Raw genomic sequence first — 10,792 nt, forward strand, 5'->3', positions numbered from 1 at the left:
AAACATGCTATAAATTATTCCAGTTTTGAGCCTAGCACTGCTTTCCGTAACACTTCTGCTGCAAGACCCCATAAAACATGATATTGATACGCTGTCTTTGTTTTTTCTTCCAAGAAAAGCTAATCATCTCATATCTGTTCCCATCAGACAGCACGGTGACAAAAAAACACATGGATTTCAAATTTGTCACCTATCATGGAAATTCCAAGCAACTATAAAACATTTTGTACTGTATTCATAATTAACCTGATCATTCGGCTCTGAGAGTGAAGCTGGCCTCAGGTCACATGGATCATTTCCATTTAGTTTTTTCTGTTTTGAGCTGTTAAACGAGAAAAAAAAAACATTCATGTGCAGCCCAGAAGAGCTCGCAGTGGGGGGTTACACATGTTATTTAAATGAGTTAATTCCAAAATATGGTTTCAATAAACTACTTACACATAGAAAATGAACTGATTGGTCATTGGTCTTAGACTATGCTGTGTCTGCTTTTTTCTAACCCAAACCCAACATGAAGATGCATGCAATTGCAGACGACACAGAAGCTAATAGCAGAAGAGGGACAAAAAAGACAAAAAAAAACAACAACAAACCAGTCAACCTATATATTCAAATCCAGACAAATTTAGTCTTATAATATTATTATTATTATTATATTGAAAAATGTAACCTCAAGATTCTTCCCATTTAGGTTATTTTAACTGATTAGATGACAGTTTCTCTGTATAAATAACTAGAAGAAGCTCATGCAACCATTTTGTGAAGCACAGGGGAGTTGCTGTTTTCTGGTCTTTGGGCTTTTTTTTTTTTTTTTTTACCCATTTAATGTCCATCGATAGAATTGTCTGAATATTCGAAGGGCAAGTTAAAGAGTCCTCTGAGCTTCCAAAGAGAGCCAAGTCTCTGTCGGGAGAGAGAGTCTGGTGGCAAAACCCCAGAAAAACAGGAGAATCTTGACCTCAATGAATAAATTAGAGGACAGTTCCATAATAAAGGCAACAATTTACCATCATTTGATTTACATTTTCTCACAGATCGGAGACACGGAGGAGTCTAATTTATGTAACATGCCCTCAAAATGATATAAACAGTGAATTACTTTGAAGGGAATTACCTCGTGTCTGCTTTTTATCGAACAACTATGGATACAGGAGAGTGTGCGTCTGGTTTAATGGTGTTCTGCTCATCTTAAAGCTGTTCTGCATGCAGGAGACGTTCCTCCAATACATTTTTCCACATCACAATCAGCAACTAATGGTTTTCCTTGGCTCGGTCCTGTAGCGATAAGTGAATTGTCTCTGGCACGACTATCCTTCCCTAAAACAGCCGACGAAAGATGTTTCTGATTTATACTCCACTCTAAAATAAGTACTGCTGCCCGGGAGACTTTGGGTAACCTTGTCCTCTTTGAATGCCTCTGGACAGGCTAACTTTAGGTTATGTAAGAGCGGCTTTTTTCACCAGGTAACCATGAAGGTGAGATCTCCCCTTCTGACAGATGAATGCAGAACATGCATGGCAAACTTAATCCTAAGCACCTGTGTGGTGTGACAAAGAAGGGATTTATGGTGCAGCACCGAACAGCTGGAAAGGCTTTTTACTGGGACACTTTTGGAGCAGTGGGAAGGGAAACACCTGCTCAGTAATGGAGGGGGGAGGTAGCATCAGTCATGTTGAATCCAGGCTGCCAAAAAGGTGGCTGAATGTGTATTGTATGTCAGAATCTATCATCTTTGGTAACTGGTTGAATAAAATACCAATTATTAAAGTACCACAGTGTGGGGGGTGAATGAGGAAGAAGTTGTTGTGGTGGAAAATTCCAGCTACATGTAAGTATTTTGCAGGTTTTATGAACATTTGTTTAATTTCTCATCGCTTGCATTCATTTATGAGTGGTAAAAGCAGTAGTAGTATGAATCTTTAATGCAGTTAGATGAATATGTTTCCAAACAGACAGACTGGTTTCATATTAGATTAGACGAATTCAGCGTTCTAAACACACTGCTGTCCACATTTCCCAGAAAGGCAACGAGCATATTAGCATATTTGTCAGCTTAATCCGGTGATGTGATTTTGATTTACTCACCTGTTTTCACATTATCATACTTATAGTCTTTAAAAATCAGCCTCAAGATCTGGCTGAAGTCAGCACAAAATTGTTACCACCATTACCTTTTATTGATGTATTTATTACGCCGCCAAGGAACGCGGCGGAGTTATGGGACGATCGGCATGCGTTTGTCCATCTGTTTGTCTGTCTGTTAGCAACATTACTCAAAAATGGACAAACGGATTTTGATGAAGTTTTCAGGGAAGGTCAGAAATGACACCATGACCACCTCATTAGATTTTGGCATTGATGCTTCTTATAGTCTGGATCCATGGATTTGATAAAGATTTCTGCATCATTGCGAGATAGCAGCACAGTAACTATGACAACAAGTGAACGCTACGTCAGCTGCCTGCTGACACACATGATTGTGATCCTACTACAAATCGACTGTTGCGGACTTATTGGGACTTATCAGTCAGAAATGATACAAGGAACAATTGATTAAATTGTGGGGGTGTTACTGAGTCCCATCAATTCCACCACCTGCTACATATTTAGGTCACGTGATTCGGGATCCGTACATAATGTAAACATGCATAACACACGCCTGTGCTCAGTGCAAGGTCATTTTGTTTGTGATTACATCTATATTAAATGGCCACATTCTATGTTGCCGTGATTTCTGATCAGCAGTAACTAATAAACAAATGCTGCATTTCTGACAATGCCATATGAGGGAATGAACAGCCTGGAGGAGTACTCTCTGAGTCCTTTGTTGTTATTCATGTATTTATTTAGTTGTTTGTTTGCATCTATCTATCTATCTATCTATCTATCTATCTATCTATCTATCTATCTATCTATCTATCTATCTATCTATCTATCTATCTATCTATCTATCTATCTATCTATCTATCTATCTATCTATCTATCTATCTATCTTATTGCTCTGTGCTTGTTCTCTTTTTCTGTACCTGTCCAGGCACAACAGATCCTAACTAACTGCTAACTAACTCGGGTGCAATTACTTTTAATTGTACAAAAATAAATGAATAAAATAAATGAATAGTACCATAAAAATGTAAGTTATACTGTGTGTAATCAGATTGAAGTATGGATTTAATGCATACCAGGCAACAGTTATGTTTTACATATAATTTGTTTTGAATATATGTTTTTGTGAACTACACATGTAGTATGGTTCTAACAGAGCAGGTGATCGAAACGTTCTGGTCTCGTATGGTGGAATTATGTGTTGGAAAAGTCCAGCTACATGTGTGTATTTTGCATGTTTTAACAACAGGCTTTGATAACGACTCTTTTTTTCTTGAAGGGTTTTTCTTGAACTTCATCCACAACACTGCTACCAATAAAAAATACATAATTTTTCTACCTGTGTGTACACCTGCATTAAGACTGTGCAAATAGAAAGAGAAGCTTCTGCTCTGTTCTTTACACTCTCAGGGAGCTTCTCATGGTGGCAGATGGTTGATTGCAGCAGAAAAGCAGTGACAGAGAGTTACATCTGGAGAAGATGTATCAAAAAAACGCTGCATTATAGTCTCATTTTGACACACATTGTCTGCAAATGTGCATTAGTAATTTATGTTCACTAGCAACATTCAGTATGACATCTGTACTGCAAAGCTTAAGGAAAAGCAAAAGAACACGGAGGTCAAGGTGGCATTAACGCTGCAGAAAACTCTCTGCAATGGCAACTGTTAATTTAACTAAGTAATTTATCAACCAACCAAGTTTATTTATATTGTCCATTATCACAAACACACACACAGAGGGTTTTCAAAGTGCTATACAGGCAATTTTAAAATGTGTAAGAGATAAAATGCAGCCTAAAGCAGAGCAAAGTGTAATTTATTTAATGAAATAAATGCAGAAAATGGTACTAGCATGTTGAATAAAGGGCCCAAACGTTATAGAATAAATAAAAGCGATTGACTAAAACGGCAGTGAAATGTGAAAAAATGAGAAAAACAGAAACATAAATAAAGAATGCAATAAAAAAAGGAAATAAACTGAATTTAAGTGATTAAAGGTGCACAATAAAAGTGCAGGCAGTTCAGATCAGACGTAATCAAAATAAAATTGATTCATTAAAACCAGTGCGGGAAAATAAAACTCTTTATCTTACAAATTAAAAGTGGCAATATTTGGTACAAATCTAAATCCTGAGCTGATTTCAGCAGCAGATGGCAGAATGATTAAACACTATTTCTCTGATTTACTAGTAACTCTGGCAGACAATAAGCTGGACTTTTACAAAAGAATGAATCACAATACTACGTGCGATGTGAAAGCTGGAGTTCACAGTAAGAAATCTACTAAAAATAAGGACTCTGAAGTTTCCTTTTAGCGTCTTTAAAATGATTTAAAATTGCAGCTGTTTTCCTTTAAGCTGCAGAGTTTTGCTCAGCAGTTTTGCTTCATGAAGTTCCCCCCTCAGCTCTAACTCCAGCCATGTCTCCGTTCCCCTTGGCTCTCCGACTGGATGGGATTATGTAAGACACCGGCATGAACCTCTGGCAGTGTCCTGCGGTTTTATATTAACTGGGCTGTGTATTACTTTCATACCTCGTGGTGCTGCCAGTCCTGCCATGCCAGCAGCCTGACGGATGAGGCAGAAAGTCATGAGATCCAACCCATAAACACACACAATAATGCAGTCTTCAGACCTTTCTTTCTGCTGTTAAGCTAAATGTGACAAACCAGCAAGTCTAGATGTCCTCTTTGTCCCGTTTCAAATGAGACAGAAACCTAAAAAGAGGCGCTGAAAGACTGTGTTTGAAGCCGGAGACACCTCATTACTCTTCATTAGGAGCGTGTGTGTGTTTGTCGGACAGGAGGGCAGGTGTTTCAGTTTATTCCAGGAAAGTCGATGGAGGATATTTTTATCTCCAGCAGAGTTTGGTGTGAAAATACACTCTGGACACAACCTGACCATAGAGCTGTCAGCCAATCAGGACACACACAGACACACACACACACACACACGAGTTATAATTATAATCTGCATGATGGATATGTGGAACTGCTGTCACACTGCAGACTACAGAGCATCCTCCTCACTGCCGACACTCTGTATACACAGCAAACACACTTAGATGTATGTATTCAGCTTTGAAGAGATGGAGCTGCAGATCTCGACATCCGAGACGTGTTTGGACAGTTTAGCTTCAAAAGAAGTGACTTTTTAAAATCAAGATCCTCTAAATATTTGTAGAACTACTTTTATGTATTTAAATATTTACTGTCAAACTGGTTTATTTTCACCTGGTGTGTTGCCCATTGATGTGGCTGTTTTGGCTCTATGGGTCACTAACTTTGCACAGATTTGGTAAAACAAGGAGTCGCACAAAAAGTTGATCTTGATATCGATCCCCTTCATGCTGGAGATTCATGATACTATTAGCAAAATAGAATTTCTCACAAATTTTGGACATCATTGCTTTCAGCTTGCACTTTTATTGCATACATTTCTTTTAAAGCAGATGATAATACTTGAGGGTGGATTAAAAAAGTGTAAATAATTCTGTTACAATATTCAGTTCTGACTGTATTGAATAAGAACATAAGTACAATAAACATGGTCGTTGGGGTTTACGGACATTTCATCGTTCATTGAAGCAGTCTTATCTTTTTCTTTAGATTTTTCTATTTATTCATTTATTTTTTCATTCATTGATTCATTCATTTTGAATATAAAATGGTAAATATTATAAAAGCCTCTTGGTTGATGTAAAAAGTTTGGACTTTAGCCTGAATCTTTTTTCAGTCTCATTCAAGAGGATGTGTAACTTTTATTGTTATTATTATTATTATTATTATTATTATTATTATTATTATTATTATTATTATTATTATTATTATTATTATTATTATTATTATTATTATGTGTGCATGCTTCACTTCACCATGCAGCCTGTTGTGGTCGCTCCTGCTCTTTTTTTCTTACTTTTAGCTTCGTATTTAACTTTATTGTGTGATTATTTACATATTTTTCTACTTATGTTAATCTATACATTTTATCTATATTTCTAAGACTTTGAATGGGAGCGACTATAACATAAGCAACTTCACCTTAGTGATCAATAAAGTATTTCTGATTCTGGTTATTATTATAGTTTGCATAATATGCTTTTCAGTTTGGGATTCTGCATGATAAGATAAAAAAAAATCACCTACATTCTCTTCACTACCCACTTAGTGATGGGATCTCAGCTCTGCTCAGGTGGGAATTGTTCATATTATTAACAGTAAATAATGTTTGGCACCTTTTATTGTTATATTTCTGTCTGACTTTTGAAAGAGTCCTGGTCCCAAATATCACCATAAATTGCAGTTTGTGGTTCTACAGCTGGGGTTGCTGGAGTCTATCCCAGCTGATTTAGGGTGAAGGCAGGGGACACCCTGGACAGGTCACCAGTCTATCACAGGGATACATAAACAGACAAACACTCACACCTACCGACAATTTAGAATCACCAGTTAACCTCAGCATGTTTCTGGACTGTGGGAGGAAGATGGAGAACCTGGAGAAAACCAACACATGCACATGGAGAACATGCAAACCTCATGCAGAAAGGGAAGGCCGGGACACGAACCAGGGATCTTCTTGCTGCAAGGCAAAAGTGCTGATCACCAAGCAACTGTACAGCCCTGCCAAAAACATATAAAGTCATTTACCTCTGGAGCTACAGTGGCTCTTATTCTGTGGTTGAGTGCTGCCCCCTTGTGTTTGAAGAATAACTTTCTGTCTCTACATCAGGTCCAGCCTGCAGACACTGGCTTGAATGACAGGAAATTACAAGATGAAACCGACTTCAAAAAGAACAAAATGTGCATTTGTTGTTGTATTATATCAACTGAGTTAAGTTTTAACATTCATGGTCACAGTTGTTCCATCACTTCTTAGAACAGTGTATGAGCCGCATCATGCTTTAGCTTTTCGGGAAGCCGAGCTCACTTCGTTCACAGTTATGTTGTCAGACATGACAGATCTTTATCATTATACCTATAAAATATAAATACAAATAACAAGAACAGAGATTATCAATAGCTTCTGCTGTCTGCTGTCAGCGCCACAGAGGGTTAGTTAGTGTTGTTTGTCTGTTTGCTTCCACATCAAGAAAGTTTGTGAAGTTTATGATATGGCAGCAGCACACTTCAGTGGTATTAGCATAACATGCATGACGGTATCTTTATTAAAGTAAATTAGTGATGAAATGCCCCCACAGATAAATAAAACATCAACAATAGCCTCATTTTTCATATGATTCGTGGTGGTGAAGAAATAAGAAAACAGACATGCATGGTAGTAAAAATGTACTTTTAGAGACCCCAAAATTTGAAAACGTGTTTTCAGGGGAATGTTTCTGGTTATTTTGAGGAAACAAAAATCAAATAGAATTTTAAATTTTTTTTCACAAGATAACTGCAAACATGCATTATTATTATTATTTTTTTTTTTTTTTAATTTATTTATTTATTTTTTTAAAGCCAAGAGGAGACCAGAAAGTCCATTCGATTTCTATCAGTATCATTATGAAATCGGGAACCTCCATAGCCTGCAATGGAACTATGTGTATTAACACAAACTGAACTGGTTCTTTACATGTAAAGTTTTTAACATTCAGACGTATCTCTTGGTCTGTGCAGTGTCTTGGTGGTCAGCACTGTTGCCTTGCAGCTAGAAGATCCCTGGTTTGCATCCCGGCCTGGGCCTGGGATCTGTCTGCATGGAGTTTGCATGTTCTCCCTGTACATATGTGGGTTTTCTCCAGGTTCTCCAGCTTCCTCCTACAGTCCAAAAACATGCTGAAATTAAATGGTGATTCTAAGCTGTCCAAAGGTGTGAATGTGAGTGTGCTTGTTTGTCTCTATGTGTAGCCCTGTGATAGACTGGTGACCTGTCCAGGTGTTCCCTGCCTTGGCTTGAAGTCAGCTGGGATAGACTCCAGCCCCTCGTGACTCTAATGAGGGTTTAGCAGTGTATAGATGATGGATGGATGGAACATGTTTCTCTTACACAAATTTTCTGAAAATCATTTGGTCCACTTCATAAATACATTTAGTCATGTTTTCAGGACAGCTCATGTCTTATTAAATTCCATCCTGACTAGCCTGTAGTTTGCACCCTGACTGAGAACATCACATAAACCATAACACACACACACACACACACACACACACACACACACACACACACACACACACACACACACACACACACACACACTGCAGAGCTGGTCTGATGTCCAGGTTACTACATGCTGAGTGGATCATTAACTTGAACGATTGCTGAGGACCAGAATGAAGCAGTTCAGAAACTAAAGCACACACACACTTACACACCTATACACATCCACACACACACACACACACAAGTGACAGCAGTTCAGGTTAAAATAACGTTTTCATGCTGTCTGTTTAGGTTAATAATGAAGTTTTATACTTAGTGCAGGTTAATAGCTTCCCATTCAGAGGCCAGATCCTGTAAATCACAAGTTTATTTACTTAATGTGGGACAGCTGATGGAATATGAGTATTATTGGATGGTTGATGGAAAGTTGCGTTGTCACTACACTATGTTAATTAGCGTCCATGCAGCTATCAGTGAGCTTTCTCCTACCAGACCACCAACCTCTGGCCCTGCATGCTACAAAAGGTCACCACAACATGAAATGAATCTGTTTAAAGACATAAAAAACAAACAGGAGTGACACACACAAAAATACCCACAAACACAATACGTAAAAAATGGCTGTGCTCAAGTCTAATCAGCGCCTCGCAAAGCTTTAAAGTCGTAAATCTGTCCAGTTAAAGTGATGCTGCTGCTTTACTTCACTCAGAAAACGGCTGAATCCAACCGATAAGCAAACACGATATAGTATTACTCTCTGTCACGCTCACTAACCCACTTTTCTTTGTTAAACTGACTGTAGGATGAATATACATTGTTTTATATTGACTCACACACTTTGAGCTTATCGGCCTTTGACCTTTGTTAACGGGAGCGACAAAAACAGCTTATCAGCTCCTACGTCAGTGTGTTTTTATTGTCTCTCGTTAGCTTTATCTGTGAATTACTTAACAACAGAATTTAGAACCTGCTGCTTCCTACCGATCAGTCTCACGGGTTTTATTTCACTGCTGGTCCAGATGTCTTACTGTATAAAAAGTGTATAAATTAATTGCAGTTACGGACAAGATATCACTCTGCAAACACACAAAAACTAAGTAGGTTTCTTTCAAACTTGTAGCCCAATAACTCACGTAAAATCTGTATCAAATAAGCTCAAATTTTCCAGTCCTCCTGTGTGATTGATTGCTTGCCAACATCTTGTGTAATGGATGTTATATATGCTGAAGCATTTCCAGTCTCCTGCTGCCTTATCTCTGCCTAATTGTAAAATCTGCTTTTATATGTAGATTGATCTTGATGAAACGGCGTAAGTGCAAAACAGACAAAACAAGCACAGAGGCACCGCTGTTAGTGTGCAAATCAAGAAAAAGACCATTAACACCTATTTTTATCAGCAAATTTTTATAGAATGTCTTATAAATGGGAATTTATTTGCTGTATTTGCTAAAACTTTATTTTATAGGTCCCTTAAGATAGTTTTACAGTAATTTTCTTGAAGGTTTCTAGGGAGCTACAGTGTAATTTGATAACAAGCTGGTTATACATAAAGTAAAAACATTAATTTCTCTTGTTAAAAGTTTTTTAAAATACTCCTGGGAAAAAAAACTGTATATACACTATGTTTCAAAAGTTTGGGGTCACCCAGACAATTTCATGTTTTCCATGAAAACTCACACTTTTATTCATGTGCTAATATAGTTGCACAAGGGTTTTCTAATCATCAATTAGCCTTTCAACACCATTAGCTAACACAATGTAGCATTAGAACACAGGAGTGATGGTTGCTGGAAATGTTCCTCTGTACACCTATGGAGATATTCCATTAAAAATCAGACGTTTCCAGCTAGAATAGTCATTTACCACATTAACAATGTCTACACTGGATTTCTAAGGACATTTCTAAGTGATCCCAAACTTTTCAACAATAGAGAATGTAATATGTGTGGCATATATATGTAAATGTTGTTAATTTTTGAAAGTTTTACATCTTAATTACTTCACCATCAGATTATTCTCTTTATTTCGTCGATCTCTGCCTGATGTGAATCTGTAGAAATCACCTTAACAATGCAACAGCTTACAACAAAAAACCTAGAAGCATGTAAATGCTTGAATCGCTGCACAGAAAAAGGCTTAACGTTAGCCTTTTTCTATGCAGAAGAAAATGTGTGCTGGACAGCAGTGGGAGAAGTATTCAGGTCCTTTACTTAAATGAAAGTACCACTACTGTAATGTAAAAGTACTTCATTACAAGGGAAAGTCCTGCATGACGAAATCCTACTGAGATAAAAGGACATGAGTATTAGTAGCAAAATGGAATTTAAGCATTAAAATTAAAGTAGTATTTTATTCCTTCTGATTGATATATTACTGTATGTTCCATCATTGAGTATCAGCAGCTTCCTGTCTGACTGAAACCAAAAAGGCTGGAAATCACGAGTTTAATCTGGAACTATGTGTTGCTTTTTTAAAGCTTGTTTTATTTTCCATTCTGTAAAATCTTCATCTTGAAAGTAACTCAAGCTGCCAGATACAATAAATGCAGTGGGGCAGAAAGTTCATTCTTAAATGTGATGAAG

This window comes from Amphiprion ocellaris, chromosome 5, assembly GCF_022539595.1.
Source record: "Amphiprion ocellaris isolate individual 3 ecotype Okinawa chromosome 5, ASM2253959v1, whole genome shotgun sequence".
Taxonomy (NCBI): Eukaryota; Metazoa; Chordata; class Actinopteri; family Pomacentridae; genus Amphiprion; species Amphiprion ocellaris.